Source organism: Perna viridis, chromosome 9, assembly GCF_037379345.1.
Source record: "Perna viridis isolate PV_CMFRI_1.1 ecotype Kerala chromosome 9, ASM3737934v1, whole genome shotgun sequence".
In the NCBI taxonomy this organism is placed as follows: Eukaryota; Metazoa; Mollusca; class Bivalvia; order Mytilida; family Mytilidae; genus Perna; species Perna viridis.
In genome coordinates this window covers 11,428,237-11,453,128 of record NC_142453.1, presented here as the reverse complement: position 1 = coordinate 11,453,128, position 24,892 = coordinate 11,428,237, and the positions used below count along the sequence as shown (strand labels likewise).

Below are 24,892 nucleotides of genomic sequence, written 5' to 3'. Positions count from 1 at the left end.
ATGTACTGTCTGGAATCGAATTTTGAGAAAAATGATTTTGCATTTGGTACATGTATGTCAAAAGAGTTTATTCAACCCATCATTAAAATGTATCAGATGTGAATCATGTTTCCACTTTTGTTCCCAATGTAAAAGGCTAGATGGAATGTTCTGCCACCAGATATTAACCCTGTTTGGTAACTTGATATTTTATATCCAAGTTCGCTTTTTTTCTAAAGATATATTCAGCAAATCCACACTTGTTCTATGTATCTGAAATACATGTATGAAGGATGAATCTACACTTTACATACAATTTCAACAAGAAGCTTTCAAGAACATGAATAGCTCACCAAGATCCAATTGATGAAATCCTTTTCTTGTTGTAACACTGTAAAATGTATCGAAGTTGGTTTTTTTTACAAAATAAATAATATGAGGAAATTCGTTTGAATGCCGCAAGATACTTTCCTTTGTCTGGAAACCTGAACATGCTAAGTTACTCTCTATTCAATAGTTTTACGTATTCATCTAATGCCATTTTATTGTTTTTTCCTCCCTGCAGATTAATGCATTTGTTTGCGATAATTCTTTCTTTTTGGTCATCATTTAAATCACCCTCAGTTAAAGCAACTAAATGCACCGATCCTATGGCATACTTAGTTTTTTTCAGTTTTGATATAAATTGGCAGTTGATATTAAGCGGAACAGACACTGCGATACCCATCGGCCATGTCGACTGCTGTATTTAGGTTTTTGTGAAGGAGTGTGAGTTTAAATAATAAAAGGCAATAGTTTCCTACTTCATCTTCAAGTGTCTTGTTAGAGCTCTTGATGGGTGGTAGCTTTACATTGTGAGTTTTTCTTCATGCACTTTAAGTGATCCAATGTAAGCATAAGATTTTTCACAAAAATGACAATGTACTTTTTGAAAGATAATAATTTTCCGGGTGGTTATCATCTTCCATGATATCATTTCCGGAGTCAAGAAATGTTCCTCCAAAATTTCCCTGCAAATTTCATTCAACCAATTGATCTTTTCCACATATAAGGATTCCGAAAAAAATTATCTGGGAATGAGATCTCATCTTCTGGCGTGACATTGAATTTTTTGAGAAACATCACAAGACAAATGACATCACAAAAAAAAATTATAGTATATAAGTTTGTATGCTCTATAAGCGTTGCAAAATTTTCCTTTAACATTCCTGGCATCAAGTAAATTTCTAAAATAACATGCAGTTCCTTTGTCACTATTTGAATCTGTAGTATAAGTCAATCTGCAAATTGCCTACAATTTAAAATAAAGTTAGGTTTATAATAAAATGAAAACATATTTTCAAAATTCATCATTGCTTAAAGCAGGAGGATATCCATAAGGGCTTTCTTAAATCATTATCTGAAATTATTACTGTATTGCTGTTGGTCTGGTTGTTAATGTATTATTGTATTATTTTTCATTTCAAGTACTCTATGTTCATTGAAAGTGAACTCAACATTTAAGTAGCTGTCTTTGTAAGAATCATGCAAAATCTGACAAATGTGATACACCACCAAAAAGGCTACATATTTTCTTTGTAATTAAGTTGTTTTATGGGTCTATATTATGAAATGTGTATTTATTCATTCAAATCTGTCTGCTCTTAGGATATAATCCACATTGAAAATCCAATAGATTCTATTGAAATCTATAGTGCATTTTAATACAATTTGTATCTCCTAAGAGCACAGGTTATATGAAAAGCCACATGTTAAATTCTGTTTACTATGACATTTCAAACAAAATATAAAAAATAAAATTATGATCCTTAGCTGGAGTGCTACTTCATGCTAATGTTTTAATCTAGTTTACAAGGACATATAGATCAAATTGGCTAAACCTAATCAGTTTGAGTCATTTAGCACCAATTGCAATCTAACCCCTATGTTCTATTTGTAGTAATACTGTCCATTTTGTTTTAGTAAATGCTATAATCGAAATAAAAAAAAACTTACTTCCAAAAAGTTCATAAGACGATGAAAATCTTCAATTTTAGAAACAAATCCTTCAAGTCTAGATGTTGGAGTATCTCTATTCAGTACTGATTTTTGAGCACACTGGATCATCTCATCTATTAGTCTATCACAAAAAAAAAATATAAAAACTTTACAAAAGAGTTCAATTATCCAAACGCTGATGCAATAATTCCAGTCATTTAATGAAAATATAAGTAAGAAAAAAATGTCACAGTCAACATTTGCTTAGCAAGCAAAAGCTTTACATGTATATGGCCACTATAGTAAAGCAGTTATTTTCACTCCTCTACTGCTGCATATTACACTGAAAAAATATTTTATGTTCAGTGAAACAGCCTAACAGATTTGAAACCAAAGTATTTATTAGGGTTTCAGTTTACATCTAGAAGTAAAATCTGGTTAGATGGACAATGCAATTTAAATTAACCTCATCCAACTGGGTCTAAACACAAACAGTGCATTGAAGATCTCAATAAGCAATAATAATCTTACCACCAAAAAACACAGGTTCAGATTTCTCATTATTCAGAGTTCAGGCACATATTTTGACTGCATATCCCTTAGGAGTTTGATTACCTCTGCAGTTTTGGTCTCATTTTTATCAAACAGTCCCAACGGATACTGCAAATGAAAATAAGTGCTTATTAATTAAACAAACAATGAATTAATAGTAAATACATATAACTCATTAAATTTGTTAAATGTGTCAATTTTGGCAAATAAATGTTACTTTTTAAAACAGAACAGTTCAACCTTTTTAATGACATATTTTAATTTTAATTAGATCGCAAAACACAGAAAATGTAAACCTATATTACCTTACATATGTTACTAAAAACCCTATGTAACAGCTGAATCATTTTCAGTACAGAACAATACAACTACATGACTGACTTAAAACTACTAAATGTATTCATACCTGTTTAGTCTAAACTCCAGCCATAACAATGTATATGTTACGGTCGAAATCTAAAAATATTAGAAATATAAAAAATGGCAAAGCATTTGTATTTGATGATATTCTTAACCTACTGAGAGATCGTTTCGCTAGAGTAGACTGGGACTCCCTATTTGTAAATATAAGTGTTTTCAAAAATGAGGAGAAACAGGCCTATGGAGAGTGATGAAGTTAGTTCTAAATTTATCATTTCATCGAATTAAACTTATTTTCTTGGGTAATATTGCTTGCTCATGCGTAAAAGTTCCCATTGCATCACTGTATTCGAAAGATAGTTAAATAAAAATTCTTGCAATGACCACTGAAATAAATTTTCAATGAATCATGATAATTTTTATCCCATTTTCAAAGAAAAAATGAATTTAAAAATTGTCGAAAATCAGGTAGAAATTTTAGTTTGTATCTAATTGTCTTCTTAGCAATACTTGATATTATAATGATAGAGTTCGTACTTGCCTCCTAGTTCAATCACAGAAATAAATACTTAATAATTACTTAATAATTACCTTATTCCATATTTTCCACTGATCTTGTTAGGATTGATGGAAACCGTTTTCTTATTTTGTGGTTTTGCCATAAGCGAAGTTATATAGTGCATAATCATATATGTGATGTTTGAATTGAATAAAGCAGAAGTAAAAAAGTTTAAAATATATATTTATTATTCTCTAAAGATTATTGTAGTGTTGTAGAATTTATAAATAGAAATATGATGGTTTTGAATTAATTATAAAATCAAATAAATATATAATTAAATTTAAACTTGTTGTTTTGTCAAAGAATAAAATTTGCATTTTCAAACTCATTTTGCAAAGCTCAACTTTGAGATCAAATATAGAACGTTGTGTTTATTTTTTATTTATTTATTTATTTTTTTTGCTTCTTAGTATTTAATATTGAGATACACATTGTAATATTTACGGTGTTTTATTATATCCATAGAGCTGTGATTAATTTTTTTTTAAATAAACTAAAATACTGCAGTTTTAGGGACAATTTTGTTCTGTGATTAAATAGTGAACTATTGTAAGAAAAAGTTCGTTATTATATTTAAAAAAAAATTCTATTAATGTGATTTTTATATGTTATCTGTTTTTAGATACCTACAACGCACGATTTCACTTAAAGAACTTGCAACTGGGTATTAGGGTATAGATTGATCTTTGACTACTCTTTTATTACTGCAAAATAGTAGAAAAAATTACAATATTTCAATTAGAAAAAGATGATATTCAAAAAATAAATTTATCTTTCCACTGACATATAATATATACTGAATATCGTCAAAATCGGTATCACATGCTGTATCAACCCGAGATTCCTATATCAGGTCGAGGGTTGACACGGCGTGTGATACAGATTTTAAATTTTCATGTTCATTATATCATATATTTAAACCATACTTCAAGTATAGTCGGTGAAGGGGTGCAATATAAGGTAGGCGATATAGGTCTAGGGGTGTGATATAGGGTATGTTTGTTTTGTTTGTTGGGGTTTAACGTCCGAGCAGCAATATTTCAGCTATATTCAGACGAGATATAAGGTATGCAATAAAGGGTAGATGGCATATTGTTAAGGATAGATGGTATAGTGTTAAAACTAAGCCGTATACCATATGGGCCCTTTAAGTTCTAAAAATCCATTGCACTAATATATATATGTAGATATCCCATATGTACGAAGACCAGACAATAATACAATCCACCTGTGCGAAAGTATACATTATAAGTAAGTATATTCAAAAAACGATCACACGGTAATATCACGGTAAGCAATCGCAGTCTTCATCGATCCCCGTACGTGGGAAAATAGTTAAGTTCAGTTTATCGATCCATGCGGTGGAAATCTCTACACCTGTCCAGGAAACGCGAAGCTGAAACATTAACTTAAAAAAATAAATGAAATAGAAAAAGACTGGTTGGGAGGAAAAAAGGTGGGTTTACTAACATAAGTATTCATTTTCTAAATGTTATTATAGTATCCCTTGTCAGGCAAGCCAAAAATAAAATTTAAAATTAAATTGTTAAAGAAATAAATTCAAATAGAAATATTTCTATGGCAGCAAAATTAAACAATATAAAATAAAATGTATGGTATTAATGTAGTGTATAATAAAATAGTACATTAGGGAGCCAAAATTGTAGCGGAATCAAAACAATGTAATCAAGGGACAAAGACCGGACATGCAAAATAGATAAACACAAAGAGAACACATATATACGTATATATATGTATAATAAAAATAAATAAAATTATACATAAAAAGAAATCTAAGTAAATGAAAGAGTACATAGAAGATGTTATACCGGCTAAGGTTAGAAAGTTCAGCTGATTACTAACTGTAAAACGAAAAATCACTGAATTGTAAAGTTTTTTTGGAGATTTATGGATAAATAAGGTGTTGATCTATAGCAATTTTTAAATTAATAATGAAAAAAGGTGGTGTAAGAGCTAATTTAGCGTGTTCCCTTTATAAATCTCGAAATATGCACTGAAATATCTAAGAAACGAGATTGTCCCATTCCGTAATCGGACGACCTGAATCGGAATATCGTGGAATCTCGCGTAATTACGATTCAGGACGCGTCTCATTCCGGAATGGGCCATATTCCAATTTCGGGCGTAACATGTACATGGTCAAAATGTTCTGGGTTAATTTTGGTAAATTCTTCAGTCATCTCAGGAATGTTTTTATTACAGATGTTGCAAATAGAAATACCAATTCATCCATTAAAACTTTCTGTTCTTGTACAGAAGGTATGAACTTCTTAATGTCAATGTCTGGTGTTAGGTCCTGATCAGTAGCTATTGGAGAACTTGTGGGATTTATCCCATCCACAACAACAACAGAATTAAAGAGGTGTAAAGATAACGTCTTCTGTTGTGAAGTCCTGAAAAAAGTAGAATTTAATTACTAAGATACTAACCGGTTTAAGTAATTATAAGCTGTGATTATTGTTCAATAATTCATATAAAAATATGAAATAACTAAAAAGTTCTATCTTTAAATCTTGATATAGAAGTAAATTTAAAGGGATTAAATCTGGATCATATGAACAGCTTCAGTCTACATTGGGTGCAGCAGAAGGCAAAAAAGGCCTTTTTTATGTTTGGGTTGAAATGGCTGATCATGCTGATCTGTACACTAATTATTTGACAAAAGAAGTCTTAAATTTTGTATTCATCGCCATAAGTGTTATATTTAATGATCATGTACATACTTAAATGCAGGAAGGATATTTTTGTCTCAATTATCTCCAATAACTTGGTACTTGCTGTCATTTCCATTTTCCCATCCTTTTCTCAGCTGTATAATTTCTTCATCAAGCTTATCAATCAAGGATGCCAACTTGTTGTGAACTGACCCAGGGCTTACACACAAGCCAAGTTTAGATAGCCTCTGGATATCCTTGTAAAATTGAGAATTTTGTCTTACAGGTACATGTTGTAATTGTAATTACATTGAATTCGTCCATATGTTTAAGGTACAACCCACATTTACATGTAGAAAAAATATATTTGGCGGGTGTTTTCATAAAAACAGAAGACATGACCCTACCAGTGCACCTGATCCATTCTCCAAAATTTTAGTGTAGTGCAGTTGACCATTTACTTTCGTTTATTTGTACATGTTTTTTGTGGTTAATTCAATTTCTTTCTATTTGTATTTCTACCTTTTCCTTTCTGCTCTTTGTACCTAGATTTATTTTAATCCTTGGTTTCTTTGATTACTCCTTCTAATAAACAGTTTACATACTTAATGTATTCTATTTTAGTAGTGTCGAATTTTACCCATTATGTTCTATGTGTATTTACTTTGTATTGTAAAATTCTTATATTGTTGTATTTGATAAATCAATGAAATAAAGCATTAGTAAAGCCTTATTTGAAATAGACTATATTGAAAAGTACACGTAATTATTGATCTTTGGTTTTGATTGGTTATTGGAAATTCCGTCATGATTTGGCGCAGTTTTTGGTTTTGAGTTGAGAGTAGCGCTCGGGGTTGAGGTGATCGAGACAAATTGAATTCTACAATTGTCTCTAGTTATTTTGATGAAGTTGTGTTTGACATTGATGAACGGTTAATGTCCAGTACAGACATGCTGACTCTGTAACTTATTTTCACTTCTTTTACCACTCTAATTGTATGATTAACAGAATAAGGGACATTATCTTTCTTTCTTCGCAGAATTATATTTGCACGATCCTCGAATGTGAACATGAGCGGCGTATGAGTGAAACATGTAAGATCATTTCATTTTTACATATTATCGCTACATTTTTATAACGCATTCAGGTATTTTCTGATCCTTTTGATCCTGTAATTGTGAAGTACGAAATGTGCATATTTGCGGTGCAAGGTAGTTGTACAATAAATTTATTTCATTTTACATAGTGTATTTGCTTGAGTAATCGATGTGAATGATAAAAATATCGTCGAATCGACACAGATATTGATTATAATACTTGTATAGTTGATTATTGATTTCACGGGAACAAATATTGATCTATTGTGTATTGGTTTCAGATTTCACGGGAACAAGTATTCATCTATTGGGTATTGGTTTCAGATTTCACGGGAAGAAGTATTGATCTATTGTGTATTGGTTGCAGATTTCACGGGAAGAAGTATTGATCTATTGTGTATTGGTTTCAGATTTGCTCAGATGTTTTAACTAAACTGAGTGTCTGGTTCACACGAGCATAATATAGCTCATTCCACAAATGGTACGCGTTAGCTATTTGTATTTATTTTCTTTAACTGTTCGGGAAATATCTAAGATAACTTCCCTTTAATTTGTATTCCAATTCTAACGTCATTTGTCTTTATTGCTACTTTATTGATTATTGTATTATTTTAAAGGAAGATGTTTCATTTGTCTTTTATCATTTCTATTAAATTTATATATACACATCAACCAAATATTGAACTGTAGTGAATGTTAGATTACAAGTAGTCTTGCATATTTTTGATAACTGTTTGTTAAGTTAAAAGTACATGTAATCTTTTGAACTTTCTAACATTCCATTGTGATGTGTATTTGGTTCTTTATTATATTACTTATTGTGATTGTGATCAAGTGATCGAAAACCATGTGAATCACCTTAATGATTGTCTTTAAATTTAATTTCTTCATATATATTGTTTCAGAACTATGTTAAATATGCTGAATAAAAATAAGAACCTTGTCGGTTATTTTTATTTACCAACACTGTTACACTATATCTGGTATCAATTCTTTAAATTCTAATGTTTTACGGTAAATGAATTTGTTAACTTTTCATATACATGTACAACATGGGCATCATACTTACTCTCTGAGTGCATCTTCCATGAAGAAGAACAAAAGCTAAGCAGTAGTGAAGTGCAAACATCTCCTGATTTCGAGCATGAAACCCATTTGCAATTGTGTGTAAAACATACATAAGCTTTTTATCCGTTGGCGAAAGAGTAATCAAGGGAACCAAGATTATAGCGGTAATCAAAAGAATGTAATCCAGTCCAGGGACAAAGTCCAGACATGGAAAACAGACATACACAACAAAGAACATAAAGTAACTAAAATCATACATACAAAGTAACAAAAGTAAATGAGCAACTCGGACTCCACTAAAAACTGGGAGCATGGACCAGGTGCACCGGTAGGGTAAGCGTCCTCTGCTTTCCTAGAAACACCCGCCAAGTTGCTCATAAAAGTCAAGTCCGGGGTAGACAAACGAGGGAAGGAAAACTATGACCCGTTGAATAAATCAGTTCTCATGGTGCTGATGGATACACCATAACGATCCACGAGTTCATGATAACGACCATAAAACTTCTGTAGTGATGACTTCAATCTTGTAGCAACATAATCCTGCTCCAGAAGCCTATTTGTTAGAGTTCTAGCGCGATACTGTGATGTCAATGTACTTGCAATGGCACTCACAAATTTTAGAACATTTGGGGCTCTTATTTCCAATTCCTTATGGACTCCGTCCCATGCAAATGTCATCAAACTGCTATGGTCTTTGCACTGCAACAAAGCTTCAGAATTTCTTTTACATAATTCTTTAGACTCTAAACTGATAATTTTTGATGCAGCTGTAACAACATCACTAGCACAGGAAGCGGCAAGCACTTCTAATACAGTTCTTTTTTCTACATTTGTAGCTTTGAATATTGCTTTACAGATTTTTTTGTAGTTTTCATTCAAAAATTCTGTCCATTTCCCGCTTGGATAGGATATAGATATCTGATAGAAGATAGATACATACTTTAACTTTACTACTAAATAAGAAAATCTCATAACTTTGCAATTTTCAAAGTTAATCTACAAAATAATCAAGTTTATTGTTGAATCATGTTTAAAGTACAATAATTTTTGATAAATAAATGGTACAAGATTGATTCTATGATCAAGCAAATGTACTGTCTTTAATCTGCATTGTTGTAACATTAATATGTGAACATCAATTACCGGTATTAATTTTAAAAGTACATGTGATTTCTTTTCAAAGTTTCATATCATAATTTTGATCTTGTCTGTCTCTCATGAATATAATATAGTGTATTTATAGGAACTTACAAAAAATTGCTTATAAATGTCTGATTACATACAAATCTGTAAAACAACAAAGGCATTCAAACACAATGCAAACTAAACAGTCAAACGAAAATCAACATAACAAAAGTGAAACAATTGTTATATATGCATGTACAAGTACAAATGCATTGAAATGATTGTATATGTACATTATCTATTGGAGAGATGAATGATATTTGTACATGTAGTTGACACAGAAAGTAGTTTTATTTATTTATTTTTTTTTTTGATTTTTTTGATTTTTTTTTTTTGGATTCTTTGAAAAAATGACCAAAAGAAAAGCCGCAATTGATGCAAATAATTTCTCACTATAAAACGCTGTTTGGTTGATACTACAAGTACTTCCGTGCAAGATTGATTTATTGCGCAAATTAGAATCCTGTCAAGTAGAATAGTGGATAAAGCTATTATTATTTATTCACTTGCAATGATTTTTTTCTTGCTTTTACTTGAATCAGTTTTATACTTGCATGAATCATCGGGGAAGATATAAAATAAAAACAAATCCTCGGGTAAAATTTACAAGAGAAATACGTTTATTTTACATTTAAGCTATGCTTTATATTTGTCGAGGAATAAGCTAATTCACTTTGCATTTAAGTTTATTTGTTCTCACTTTCTTCATTAATTATCATCTTGTGTTTTTTTTTGTTTTAACATATTGAAAACTATTGCAAAATACTTATATTTTAAAACATGTGACAGTGCCTTATAAATTGGAACAAATCCACACAAAACAAAAACAAAAACAAAACAAAACAAAACAAAACAAAACAAAACACAACAAAACCAAATTTTATGTAGCCTTGAAATTGTTGCGGAACATTCAGCTACACGAGGTTATGAAGATGTAGATGATGATTGATATGCTTTTTAGCCTTGCGATCGTCTATGAAACAACCATTTAATTTTGTTGTTTCTGTGAATATCAAAAATTAACTCGTGACTTTTAACGAAGATTAAAAAAAAACTCGTCGCTTTTTTTACTTTTTCATTTTAAAAATCAATACAGTTGTTATTGTTAGAGCAAACTTAGTCGTAAAGAATTGATTATTGTTTATATTACTGCTTGTTGCTTTATCAATTTTTCACTTTTTTAGGATTCTGAGCGATAACAATATAACATCTTTACCTTCAGACATATTTATGTTCAACGCCAACACGTTACAATTGCTGTAGGTAGAATATAATTAAATATTTATCTGTCTAAGAATCAGGCAAACTATGCATGAGGTGTGGACCAGAAGAAAAAAACACAGAGATTATATTGCATTTTCCAGGTATATCTCATGACCCAAAGAAATATCCATCAAAGTGCTTCTAAATTTTTCCTTTTAACAATATTGATAAGTAAAATTAAGTTAAAATTCACCATGACAAATTATCAGGCAAATTTTCCCATACTTTTTCCGTATACAAGAAGTCAAAAATATCTAGATGCTTCAGGATAAATTTAAATAGCCTTTCTGGTTATTTTCGAGATGTTATTAATATATTTGAGGCAGTTTTTCATATCTGGTCTATGTCCCTGGATTACATTCTTTTGATTTCCACAAGAATCTTGGTTCCTTTAATTATTCTTGCAGAATTACACCCTTTCATGATTTTGGTTCACATAAATCTTATTTTTTTCCGTTGTCCATTACTCCATTCCAAAATCTCGCTACTATGGTTTCCTTTTCCTACTGACCCATCCTTATTACCTATAACAACAACATTTCAATTCTTATTCTAATTGCTATTTGCGATAACGTGTAAATGAAGCACAATTCAAAATATACCTCTGTAATGATATATCAAACGCGTGAATTGAAACGTTATGGTATATACAATGTGAGCAAATTTAATTCTGAATTTCTAGTTGCTTTTACTATGCACTTTTATGGTTGAACCATGCCACTGTAAAAGGAAATGAAATATAGGTTGCTCTCAAGACATATGTATATAAGTATAATATGACATGCTTGTTCATGTTAGTATGTTTTTTGTTTCCCTCTCTCTCTCTCTCTCTCTCTGTTTGTGTGTTACTTTTTTATGTGGTATGCTCTTATTGTTATACAGACGGTAGAGAAACCAAAAGAGGATAACACAGATTTATAGTTTTCCAATATCTCTTCTTTCGTAGTGTGTGGTAGCAGAAAATGTCTTATTATTGCTATTATTTTCTACGTCTACCTCGTACACATTGGATGTAATTCGTTTTGCAGACAAAACAATGTTGTTTTGGGCTTTGTATGCTGGTAAGAAACATATTTGTCAATGTTTTTGCTACATCGGGGTCTAATCGATGTAGCATTGACACTCATTGACCTACTTAAAACTTTCATACGTTTTAAAATTAAAGACCTCTCAGCTTTACCCACTCTAACAGAGAATCAATGTCTTTTTGTTCTCGTTTTATCAATTTTTTTGCGTAGTCCTCAACGACATCCATAAGAACTTTAAAGTCATTCCAATTTATGGAGCGTGCATGGTTCACGGTAACTGGGACATTTAGAAAGGACCTGACAAATACATTCGTTTTGGATGATGTTTAAATCTCCCGTAATGACGTGACCGGAAGGACAATATTTTAATGGTTAGTTCTTGCATGAACAACCAGGTGGTTTAGCTATGAAGTTCTCTATCTCGAGGTCCTGCAATAGCCTTTTATAATTGAAAATGTTTGATGCAATAGGTGATGTATATGAGTATTAAACAATCGGTATTGATTTGTCCTTAAATACAGGGAATTTTTTTCGTTACGTTTTTGAGATGGAGGATATCAGCAAAATTATTTGCATCTATACCTTTGTTGACAAACGGTAGTGGAAGACATGCTCGTTTTTCTTCATCTTTACCTTCAACAAACTGGTTTGTAGAGTATGTGGAAACAATATCCAAAGTTATGGCCATTAGTCTGTATAATGATTAGGTAGGTTCAAAAATAGGAGTGTCAAGGTTTATATTATTAGGGGAGTGTAATAGATTGAGAGGTATAGAATAGAGTTCGAATGTGATGAAGTCCAAGAGGCCTTTGCATGACAGAAGACCATTTATGAAGACATCATGTATTTTAGGTGATGTATAGTGGCGATGGCCATGACTCCTTACCCGTCTTGGATTTCTGCAAAATACATTCATTACATTTATGTCATTGTTATATTGGCTTGATAGGGTTCCTACACTTTTGTTATTGTCATTGCACTGACAAAAAGTGCCGTACGTTGTTTTAGTATACAGTATTCCTTGCTTTCCCTGCGATGGCTTTTTCTTAGGACAGGACTGTTCGTTAGGTGGTATATTTTTTCAAGTATACAAACTCTTCATAGCGAGTATTGAATTATCCTATTATTAAAATGTAGATAATTTGTGGGGAATTTGATCGTATTTATTCCCGAACGATGATCACAATCATCTATTTGAATGCAAAATACTTAAACCGCATAATTACAATAAGGTCACTGACTGATTTTTTCTTTTTGTTTTGGCGTCACAAACGTTACATTGTTTTGCAATTGCAAGGATGTCGCCCGCAACAAATAAACACTGTTGTTTTTCTTTCTTTAAACGTCATTTTCTGTTAATATTTCGTTGCCATATAAAGAAAATAACGGTGCACTTGATAAAAACTTAGATATACTAACTCGAACCAGTAAAACTGCTTGACACAGCTTCGCTTTTTTCCATAGGTCCATATTTTAATATCATTTTTATGTTAGGTTAGTTCACTGTTATTGTGTTCTTCTTATGGACTTATTTATTGTTTGGTTAGGTTATCCCTCTCCAAATTAAAATGATAGCTTTTCTCACTGATATTTCAGAAATTTAAAAGATAACGCCTTTAAGTGTGATTGTGGCATAAAACAAGTCTTTAACACAATAACAACACTAATAAGCAAGTTTTCTGTAACTGTAAATGCGGATTGTGCAAATACTAACGAAGATATAGCAAAACTGAAAACAAACTTTGACGTAGAATGTCCAGGTAAGTGAAAATATTTCCGTTAATAGAAAATGATCTTCTAACATTCTCTAATAAAGTAATTTGAGATAAATACTGTTATCTGATTGGTTGAAATAATTTTGTTATATCTCAATGGATAAAAAATACTGACACGCCCATATAGTTCAATTCAGAGCTGTTTTGTTTCTCTTTTTTAAAGATAAAAATATGTTTTAAAATTAATTTATAAGAATTGGCTATGATACAAATTTTGTCTATGGACAAATAACATAAATTTTTCATCTGCATATTGTTTATTGCATTTAGACAAAATTTTTATCATTGCCAATTCTTAATAAGTGCAAAAATTCTTAAAATAAACGATAAATATTGGGATGATAAATGATAAAAAGCAGAAGGAAATATAAACTTAAAAAAAAGCCAAGATATTTTCATTTCAGAATGATGAAACAAGTTGCAATAGGTTTTAAACTTACTAATCACCGAACCTTGTAAAATAGTTAGGCGATGAAAAAAGTCATTCAAGGGATACATGGCAAATCCAACGATAAGGGTGACACAACGCGATTTTTATTGATTTGGTTAGATTTGGTTGTTTTAAGTGGGAGATGAATATGTGGTTTTCTACGAAAAATACAAATCTTATAGAGAAAAATTACTATTTTTACATAAATAAGGCATATGTTGATCGAAAAGTATCGCTTGTTCAGTGGTTATTTCTACAACATGAATCATCTCAAACATAGGTAGTATCTGAATCCTATATGGACTTGTACTTAAAAAAGGAGCTAAAGGTGAAGGCCATTGTTGCATGTCTATTGATACTTATACAGTACACTTTTATTCACTTAAAAGGGTGTCTAAAACATAATGGATGGTACAAGACAATTCTTAATGTTTTTTAATGTTAATCCATTTCACACGACAAATGCATACTTTCCCAAAGTTGAATGTTGGTTTTCGATTGACGATAAATTATATTGGAAGCATTGAAATTCAATGAAAAATCGAGGTAACTATTTATTTTAACCAAAATATGGTGGCTTTGTTTTGGATGTCTAAAATCATTTTCTTAGACATCCATTGGCGATTAAAAATACTTTCGTATCTTATAAACATTTCATTGGAACCAAAACTTCAGTGGAAATAAAAATCGCGTTGTGTTACCCTTATCGTAGGATTTGCCTGGTATCCCTTAAATGGCTATTTGTGAGTTGAAATGACCCGTTTCATACAGTAGTTCGATGTCAAGATTAATACTTTATTTTATTAATTTTGATCACTAATACCAGTTTTTTTGTTTCTCAAGGCGATGTTTCCAATGCCACTTCGATACTGACTTCGTATTATTTAATCGCTGATGCCGCAACAAAAGATGATTTACCAGCCAAACATATAATGACATCACCAGGTTTAGTTGTATTTTGCTAATAATTTATCATGCGTTCATCGAGACCTGAAACTAACTGTATGAATTGTTTGAAATACTTAAAATGATAAAGTCAAGCCTTTTGGTTGCATAGAGAGAACTCGTAGAAAGTTTGAAGCAACTCACATAAAGTGCTATGTAATTAAACATGGCATATAAGCTCCATGTAAAGTAATAACGACAAAAAAAAACATCAGAAGCAATAAAACAGAACACAAAGAATAAGACCAGAGTCCTTTAAACTAATCACATGGATACATCTTTAAAATTGATTTTTTCTGATAACCGCTAGAATATTGGTTCCTTTGATTACTCTTTTTTATTGACTAACGTTCGAATATTAGCCTTGATATGATTAAAAAATGCCAATATAACACAAAATACAAAAGGGCGCCAATACGAGATTTGGTCGTCCAAAACGTCATATTGGCCTGGTTAAGGTATATGTTGGCCGAGGCAAATATGATGTATAAGGGTGCATAGTCAATAAAGGTATCTTTATGTAAAGTTTTCCATATTGGCTGAGTTATTCGTTCTCGACTAGTCATTTAGGACTTCAGCTACGCCTCAGTCCAATCAGGGACGTTTCGGACAAATAACTAAGCCAATATGGAAAACTTTACGCAGTAATACTATTAATCACTTTCATATGATTACATGTATCACATTTGAAAGTTATAATTTATTGTAGATGAAATGTTCAAATATGTATCAATTACGCCCACGTATATCACATCTCGGACCGATTGTCTTTGGTATAAAATAGGAGTCCCAGGTTGATGCGGCATATTGTGTAGATTTGATAATTACTGCTCACTAGATAGAAACTGCTATAATTTAAAAAAACTCATGGGCAACAATTAAATAGCAAATTTCTGTATAAACTTTTAAAACTATATGGTATTGAATGGTTCCTAAAACTTGGTAAAAGAATGGTTTGCATATAATTTTAGAAATAATTGTTGACAGTTTTTGAATGTGCACAATTTAATTTTAAAAGTTATATGCATGTTTACATAAGCTTTCAAATATGTTGCTATTGTTTTCCTTGTATTGCAAGGTTCAATTAACATTATCGAATTATACACACAAGTTGCACTGTTATTAAGTTATTGCGTATTCATGTTTGGAACTTAAATTGATCATTATTTTTTTAATAAGTGACTACAACAAGTGATCAGTCAGTTACCATTTTAAAAATTCATCAAACGCGTGCAACTGGTATGCCAGATGATTTCCAAATCACAACCAAGTCAAACGAAAGGTTATTCATTATTATATCGAAAACCCACAAAAATTTAACTTAACTTCTTGTATAAGGTACCGATCATCAAACCAGACTTAATTTGTCTTTCGGTTGTTTCACTTTTGAGATAAGATTTATAAAGATTATTCATGAAATTTGCACTATGTAAGATGTGCTGTGCTTGATTTGGTTAGATTTGGGTGATTATAGTGGGAGATGAATATGTGGTTTCCTACAAAAATACAAATCTTATACAGAAATGACTATTTTTACATAAAATACGGTATATGTTGACTGAAAAGCATCGCTTGTTCTTTGGTAATTTCTATAACATGAATCCTCTCTTCCATAGACAGCGTCTGAATTCAAGATGGAATGTTCCTTTTTAAAAGGAGCTAGGGGTAAAGGCCATTGTTGCATATCTATTGATACTTATATAGTACACTTTTATTCACTTAAACGGGTGTCTAAAAACATAGTGGGTGGCACATCACAAATCTTGCTATTAAAACTTCAGTGGAAATAAAAATAGCGTTGTGTTACCCTTATCGTAGGATTTGCCTGTAATCCCTTAAATGGCTATTTGCGAGTTGAGATGACCCGCTTAAGACGACAATTCGATGTCAAGATTTATACTTTATTCTATTACTTTTGATCACTAATACCATTTTTTTTGTTTCTCAAGGCAAGGTTTCCAATGCCACTTCGATACTAACTTCGTATTCTTTAATCACTGATGACGCAACTAAAGATGGTTTGCCAGCAAAACATATAATGACATCACCAGGTTTAGTTATATTTTGCTAACATTTTATCATGCGTTCATCCAGACCTGAAACTAACTATATGAATTGTGTAAATTACTTAAAATGATATAGCCAAGCCTTTCGGTTGCATAGCGAGAACTCGTAGATACTTTTAAGCAACTCATATATAATATATGATAAAGTACTATGTAATTAAACATGGCATATAAGCTCTATGTAAAGAAATACCAAATTACGAATACCGACAAAAAGAAAAACATCAGAAGCAATAAAACAGAACACAAAGTTTAAGACCAGAGTCCTTTAAACTAATCACATGGATACATCTTTAAAATTGCATTCTTTTGATATCCGCAATAATCTTAGTTCCTTTGGTTACTCTTTTTTATTGACTAACGTTCGAATATTAGCCTTGATATGATCAAAACTACCATTACAACACAAAATAAAAAAGTTGTCTAATACGATATTTAGCCGTCCACTGTGGGATTTTGGCCTCTGATTCGGCTTTTTCTCGTCCAATACATCATATTGGGCCGGTTAAGGTTAATTTTGGCCGAGGCCAATATGACGTATTAGACTAGTTAGTCAATAACGGTATATTTACGACAAGTTTTCCATATTGGCTGAGTTATTTGTCCTCGGATAGTCATTTTGGACTTCAGTTTCGCCTCAGTCCAATATGGCAAGTCTCGGACTAATAACTAGGCCAATATGGAAAACTTTACGCAATATTATTATTAACCACTTTCATATGCTTACATGTATCACACTTGAAAGTTATAATTTATTGTAGATGACATGTTCAAATATGTATCAATAACACCCACGTATATCACATCTTGGACCGATTGTCTTTGGGAATAAATAGGAGTCCCAGGTTGATGCGGCATATTATATAGATTTGATAATTACTACTCACTAGATAGAAACTGCTATAATTCAAAAAAAATCATAGGCTACTATTAAATACTGATTATCTGTATAAACATATACAATTATATGGTATTGAATGGTCCCTTGAGTTTGGTAAAAGAATGGTTTGCATATAATTTTAGAAATAATTGTTGACAGTGTTTGAATATGCACAATTTAATTTTATAAGTTCTATGCATGTTCACATATACTTTCAAATATGTTGCTATTGTTTTCCTTGTATTGCAAGGTTCAATTAACATTATCGAATTATACACACAAGTTGCACTGTTATTAAGTTATTACGTATTCATGTTTGGAACTTAAATTGATCATTATTTCTTTAATTAGTGACTACAACAAGTGAGCAGTCAGTTACCATTTTAAAAATTTATCAAACACGTGTAACTGGTATGTCAGATGATTTCCAAATCACAACCCGTGGTGTTTTACCTAAGACTGGATCGACAAAAGCAGCCTCAGGTTTGTCTTGTACTACTTTAACTATCTCTAACATGTCTGATTTAACTGAACTGGTTTTAAATCTACATTAGATTAGTATGAAATTTGATATATTGATGAATTCAAATCGTTTTAATTTTTTTTAACATCAAACATCAGAGGTGTACCGGATACCGAAATTGGCAATATCTTTAGTTTGGCATTTTGGTATAACGGACTGCATTTATAAACCACTCAGCCGAGAACTAGGAAGTACCGTTCATTGCAAGTCATGCTGATCTAGATCTTCGTGGATCTTCCCTTTTATTGAAGGCCATTAAAATGATACATTGTAAAATTACTCAACATTAAACAAAGTTATGATTATGAAATGTGCTCCTGTCTGATAAGTGGCAGTCATAATAAAAAGTCAAACAAAAGGTTATTCATTATTATATCGAAAACCCACAAAATTCAACTTAACTTCTTGTATAAGGTACCGATCATCAAACTAGACTTAATTTGTCTTTCGGTTGTTTCACTTTTGAGATAAGATTTATAAAGATTATTCATGAAATTTGCACTATGTAAGACGTGCTGTGCTTGATTTGGTTAGATTTGGGCGATTATAGTGGGAGATGAATATGTGGTTTCCTACAAAAATACAAATCTTATACAGAAATGACTATTTTTACATAAAATACGGTATATGTTGACTGAAAAGCATCGCTTGTTCTTTGGTAATTTCTATAACATGAATCCCGTCTTCCATAGATAGCGTCTGAATTCTATATGGAATGTTCCTTTTTTAAAAGGAGCTAGGGGTGAAGGCCATTGTTGCATATCTATTGATACTTATACAGTACACTTTTATTCACTTAAACGGGTGTCTAAAAACATAGTGGGTGGCACATCACAAATCTTGCTATTAAAACTTCAGTGGAAATAAAAATAGCGTTGTGTTACCCTTATCGTAGGATTTACCTGTAATCCCTTAAATGGCTATTTGCGAGTTGAGATGACCCGCTTAAGACGACAATTCGATGTCAAGATTTATACTTTATTCTATTACTTTGATCACTAATACCATTTTTTTTGTTTCTCAAGGCAAGGTTTCCAATGCCACTTCGATACTTACTTCGTATTCTTTAATCACTGATGACGCAACTAAAGATGGTTTGCCAGCAAAACATATAATGACATCACCAGGTTTAGTTATATTTTACTAACATTTTATCATGCGTTCATCCAGACCTGAAACTAACTATATGAATTGTGTAAATTACTTAAAATGATATAGCCAAGCCTTTCGGTTGCATAGAGAGAACTCGTAGATACTTTTAAGCAACTCATATATAATATATGATAAAGTACTATGTAATTAAACATGGCATATAAGCTCTATGTAAAGAAATACCAAATTACGAATACCGACAAAAAGAAAAACATCAGAAGCAATAAAACAGAACACAAAGTTTAAGACCAGAGTCCTTTAAACTAATCACATGGATACATCTTTAAAATTGCATTCTTTTGATATCCGCAATAATCTTAGTTCCTTTGGTTACTCTTTTTTATTGACTAACGTTCGAATATTAGCCTTGATATGATCAAAACTACCATTACAACACAAAATAAAAAAGTTGTCTAATACGATATTTAGCCGTCCAATATTGCTTTCACCCGTCCACTGTGGGATTTTGCCCTCTGATTCGGCTTTTTCTCGTCCAATACATCATATTGGGCCGGTTAAGGTTAATATTGGCCGAGGCCAATATGACGTATTAGACTAGTTAGTCAATAACGGTATATTTACGACAAGTTTTCCGTATGGGCAGAGTTATACGTCCTCGGCTAGTCATTTTGGACTTCAGTTACGCCTCAGTCCAATATGGCAAGTCTCGGACTAATAACTAGGCCAATATGGAAAACTTTACGCAATATTATTATTAATCACTTTCATATGCTTACATGTATCACACTTGAAAGTTATAATTTATTGTAGATGACAGGTCCAAATATGTATCAATAACACCCACGTATATCACATCTTGGACCGATTGTCTTTGGGAATAAATAGGAGTCCCAGGTTGATGCGGCATATTATATAGATTTGATAATTACTACTCACTAGATAGAAACTGCTATAATAAAAAAAAAATCATAGGCTACAATTAAATACTGATTATCTGTATAAACATATAAAATTATATGGTATTGAATGGTCCTTTGAGTTTGGTAAAAGAATGGTTTGCATATAATTTTAGAAATAATTGTTGACAGTGTTTGAATATGCACAATTTATTTTTATACGTTCTATGCATGTTCACATATACTTTCAAATATGTTGCTATTGTTTTCCTTGTATTGCAAGGTTCAATTAACATTATCGAATTATACACACAAGTTGCACTGTTATTAAGTTATTGCTTATTTATGTTTGGAACTTAAATTGATCATTATTTCTTTAATTAGTGACTACAACAAGTGAGCAGTCAGTTACCATTTTAAAAGTTCATCAAACACGTGTAACTGGTATGTCAGATGATTTCCAAATCACAACCCGTGGTGTTTTACCTAAGACTGGATCAACAAATGCAGCCTCGGGTTTGTCTTGTACTCCTTTAACTATCTCTAACATGTCTGATTTGAGTGAACTGGGTTTAAATCTACATCAAATTAATGTGATACACGACAGCAGATTAACACAAAAGACCACAGAAAGCTGAATTTGTTATAATTCCACTTCTATCATTTTAGTACTTCATGAATTCAAATCGTTTTAAGTTATTATCTTCAAACTTCAGAGGTCTACAACATACCGAAAGTGGCAATATCTTTTGTTTGGTATAACGGTCTGCATTTATAAACAACTCAGCCGAGAACAAGGTATAACACTTCATCACAAGTCATGCTTATGTATATCTTCTGTGCATCTTTTCCTTTGTTGAAGGCCATTAAACTTTTACATGGTACAATTACTCAACATTAAACAAAATTATGATGATGAAATATCCTCCTGTCTGATAGGTAGCAGTCATAATAAAATGTCAAACAAAAGGTTATTCATTATTGTCGAAAACCCACAAAATTTAACTTAACTTCTTGTATAAGGTTCAGATCATAAAACCAGACTTAATTTGTCTTTCGGTTGTTTCACTTTTGAGATAAAAATTATAAAGATTATTCATGAAATCTGCACTATGTAACAGGTGCAGTGATTGATTTGGTCAGATTTGGGTGATTACAGTGGGAGATGAATATCTGGTTTTCTCAAAAAATAGAAAACTTACACAGAAATGATTATTTTCACATAAAATGTGGCATATGCTGACTGAAAAGCATCGCTTGTTCTTTGGTAATTTCTATAACATGATTCCCTCTTCCATAGGCAGCGTCTGAATTCAAGATGGAATGTTCCTTTTCAAAAGGAGATAGGGGTGAAGGCCATTGTTGCATATCTATTGATACTTATACAGTACACTTTTATTCACTTAAACGGGTGTCTAAAAACATAGTGGGTGGCACATCACAAATCTTGCTATTAAAATTTCAGTGGAAATAAAAATCGCACTGTGTTACCCTTATCGTAGGATTTGCCTGTAATCCCTTAAATGGCTATTTGCGAGTTGAGATGACCCGGTTAAGACGACAATTCGATGTCAAGATTAATACTTTATTCTATTAATATCGATCACTAATACCATTTTTTTTTGTTTCTGAAGGCGAGGTTTCCAATGCCACTTCGATACTTACTTCGTATGCTTTAATCACTGATGACGCAAGAAAAGATGATTTATCAGCAAAACATATAATGACATCACCAGGTTTGGTTGTATTTTGCTAACATTTTATCATGCGTTCATCGAGACCTGAAACTAACAATATGAATTGTGTAAATTACTTAAAATGATACAGTCAAGCCTTGTGGTTGCCTAGAGAGAACTCGTAGATACTTCCAAGCAACTCATATAAAATCTATGATAAAGTACTATATAATTAAGCATGGCATGTAAGCTCTTTGTAAAGTAATACCAAATTACGAATACCGACAAAAAGAAAATTATCAGAAGCAATAAAACAGAACACAAAGTTTAAGACCCAGAGTCCTTTGAACTAATCACATGGATACATCTTTACAATTGCATTCTTTTGATATCCGCAGGCATCTTGGTTCCTTTGGTTACTCTTTTTTATTGACTAACGTTCGAATATTAGCCTTGATATGATCAAAACTTTCATTACAACACACAATAAAGTTATTCAATACGAGATTTAGCCGTCCAATGTGGCTTTTACCCGTCCACTCCGGGATTTTGTCATCTGATTCAGCTTTTTCTCGTCCAATACATCATATTGGTTAATATTGGCCGAGGCCAATATGAAGTATTAGACTAGTTAGTCAATAACGGTATATTTACGACAAGTTTTCCATATTGGCTGAGTTATTTGTCCTCGGATAGTCATTTTGGACTTCAGTTACGCTTCAGTCCAATATGGCAAGTCTCGGACTAATAACTAGGCCAATATAGAAAATTTTACGCAATAATACTATTAATCACTTTCATATGCTTACATGTATGAAACTTGATAGTTGTCATTTATTGAAGATGAAATGACAAACTATATATCAATAAACCCTTAGTATATCACATCTCGGACTGATGGTATTTGGTATTAAATAGGAGTTCCAGATTGATGCGGCATATTATAAAGATAATTTATTGCGTATTTATGTTTTGAACTTTAATTGGTAATTATTTCTTTAATAAGTGACCACAAGTAAACAGTCAGTTACCATTCTTAAAATCCCTACAACACGTGTAATTGGTATGTCAGATGAATCCCAAGTCACCAACCGTGGTGTTTCACCTGCGACAGGGTCAACGAAAACAGGCACAGGTTTGTCTTCTACTTTAATTTTCTCTAACATGTCTGATTTACGTGAACAGGGTGTAAATCTACATCTGATTATTCGATGTTAATCAGCTATACTACACAAATGCACATTATACTTTACCAAATGACAACAAAAACAACAAGGGATATGGCTACAGATGAAAGGAAAGTTGACAATTCTGAATGAAAAGTCATCACGTTAGTCGTAAAGTTAGGTCAATAGTTTTCCTTTACCATCGATGTCTAATTGTAGGTCAAGATATGAGGCTGACTTCACAGTGACTGTAGTATCCTCTATCTCAAGTTCTTTTGGGTAGATGCGATTTATCAAATCTCCGAAATTAGGATTGTTTAAAGATAATACGTCATCTATATAGCGGAAACTGAGATTGAATGATCTAGCCAAACGATATTCTTTCTTTCTGATCAAATCAGCTATAAAGTCAGCCTCATAAGAGTGAAGAAATAGGTCAGCAAGTGAAGGAGCACAATTTGTTCCCATTGGAATGCCGACCGTTTGTTGAATAACATGTCCACCAAATTGGACAAATATGTTGTCGATTAAAAATTACAGCATTTTGTAAATATCTTCCTCTGTATATTTGGAAGATGATTTGGAATTATTCCTTACAACGTATGAGGAATCTCTACCAAGAACTATATATTTGTATCTAAGTGTACCATCGTTTTTGGAAAAACAACGATGTATAGTGTTTTTAAGTCGGGATTGTAACTGAGTATGGGGAATAGAAGTATACAGTGTTGAAAAATCATAGGTTTTAATGCTATTATATTCAGATAATAGTCTTGAACTGATTGTCTCCAAAAAATCTTTCGAATTGTTCAGGATCCACATTGAATTAATACCACTACGGGAGTAACAAGTGTTGTGGTAGGACTGCAGACCCTCTTTGACAGTTGTGAGTATAGAAGTTAAAAGTTTTGAAAGAGGTTTGGTGGTACATTTTCCAGATCCAGCTATGAAACGTTGTTTGTTTGGATTCTCGTGAAGTTTAGGAATCCAGTACATAGACGGTAAATCACAATCATCGTCCTATGGTTTTCAACAATCTCTTCTTTGGAAAGAGTGGTAGCAGTATAGGTCTCATCACTGCTATTATTTTCTACGTTTACCTCTGATAATAAACATTGGATATAAAACGTTTTGCAGACAAAAACAATGTCGTTTTGGGCTTTGTCTGCTGGTACGACAACATATTTTTCATGTATAGTAGACAATGTTTTTGCTAAATCGGGGTCTTAGAAAACTGTAGCCTTGGCACTCATTGACCTACTTAAAACTTTCATTCGTTTCAAAATTAAAGACCTCACGGCCTTTAACCACTCTGACAGAGAATCAATGTCTTCTTGTTCTCGTTTTATCCATTTTCTTGCATAGTCCTCGACGGCATCCATAAGAACTTTAAAGTTATAATTCCAATTTATGGAGAGTGGTTCACGGTACATGGCTATTTGCGAGTTGAGATGAGCCGGTTAAGACGACAGTTCGATGTCAAGATTAATACTTTATCTTATTAATATTGATCACTAATACCATTTTTCTTTTTGGTTTCTCAAGGCGAAGTTTCCAATGCCACTTCGATACTAACTTCGTATTCTTTAATCACTGATGACGCAACAAAAGATGATTTATCAGCAAAACATATAATGACATCACCAGGTTTGGTTGTATTTTGCTAACATTTTAT

At 31.9% G+C, this 24,892-nt stretch overlaps 1 pseudogene; it reads right to left on the bottom strand.

The window, feature by feature from the left end:
- Positions 1 to 297: 297 nt before the first annotated feature.
- LOC148606699 (uncharacterized) lies at positions 298 to 23,217 on the bottom strand (annotated as a pseudogene).
- Positions 23,218 to 24,892: the final 1,675 nt, after the last annotated feature.